The sequence below is a fragment of the Dipodomys ordii genome, unplaced genomic scaffold (genome assembly GCF_000151885.1).
Source record: "Dipodomys ordii isolate 6190 unplaced genomic scaffold, Dord_2.0 Scaffold19, whole genome shotgun sequence".
NCBI lineage: Eukaryota > Metazoa > Chordata > Mammalia > Rodentia > Heteromyidae > Dipodomys > Dipodomys ordii.
This window is the reverse complement of record NW_012267235.1, coordinates 13,705,043-13,706,165: the sequence shown is the minus strand read 5'-3', so window position 1 is coordinate 13,706,165 and position 1,123 is coordinate 13,705,043. Positions and strand designations below refer to the sequence as shown.

At 38.8% G+C, this 1,123-nt stretch overlaps 1 protein-coding gene across 1 annotated transcript in view; it reads right to left on the bottom strand.

Moving 5' to 3' along the window:
• Positions 1 to 1,123, bottom strand: part of Card8 (caspase recruitment domain family, member 8) — a 13,086-nt gene that overhangs the window by 10,791 nt on the left and 1,172 nt on the right. The window lies entirely within an intron of this gene.

Sequence of the window (1,123 nt, the reverse complement as noted above, 5' to 3'; positions counted from 1 at the left end):
TGGAGGGGGTAACAATATTCAAGAGGAATTGTACTCATTACCTCACTCATGTAACTGTAACCCTCTGTATAGTATCTTTACAATATAAAAAAAAAGAAAGAAAGAAAGAAAGAGAAGCCCAAGTACCTGGAAGAATGTTGCAAACTCTTGGAAAAATAACTTAGCCTGGCACCAGTACTCAAGCCTGTAATCCTATCTACTAAGGAGACTGAGATCTGAGGATTGTGGTTCAAAGCCAGCCCAGGCAGGAAAGTCCATGAGCCTCTTACCTCCAATTAACCCCCAGAAAACTAGAAGTGGGACTGTGGCTCAAAACAGTAGATGACTAGCCCTGAGTAAAAAGAAAACCACAGGGATAGCACACAGGTCCTTAGTTCGAGTCCCTCGACCAACAAAAACAAAACAAAACAAGAAAACAACCAAGCAAACTACTTAGTTCTGGACCACTTACCAGACAAAAGTCAAACCAGAAAAAGAAGACAAAACTCACTCTTTATCTAGAAACTAACTTTACTATAGCACTGCAGTCACTTCTAGAACTACTGCTACTACAATACTAGTACTAAGAACAATTTAAGAAAACAAAAATACCAAGGAATCTTCATAAATAGTTCAGTCAAAGTATTAACTTTAAATATATAGAGATTTCCGAAATACCCTGAGCCATATTACAGGTCCCATGAGTATAAGTTACAACTACTCTGGATTTCATAATTTCAAACATGATATGGTTAATATAACCTATACTGTGTAAGGATCTCTATCTCTCTCAGGTAAGGTAGTTCCTACAAGGTTTAAATTTAGTTTTTCCACCTCTGCTCAGAAGAGTGATGTCTGGTCGAGCAATAGTGAGACATTCTATGTAGAATCTGTAAGTGTACACATTAGTTTCAGTTATACTTGACTGAACAAACAATCCTACATACAAAAGGGTCAATATTCTATGTACCAGTTTTCAGTGGAGCAGGTTTATAAGCACAGCTAGCTTTAAAAAAAAATGTTTTCTGGGGCTGGGAAGGTGGTTCAGTGGTAGAGCGCTTGCCTTGCATGCCTGAGGCCCTGGGTTTGATTCCTCAGCACCACATAAGCAAAAAGAAAAAAGCCGGAAGTGGTGCTGTGGCTC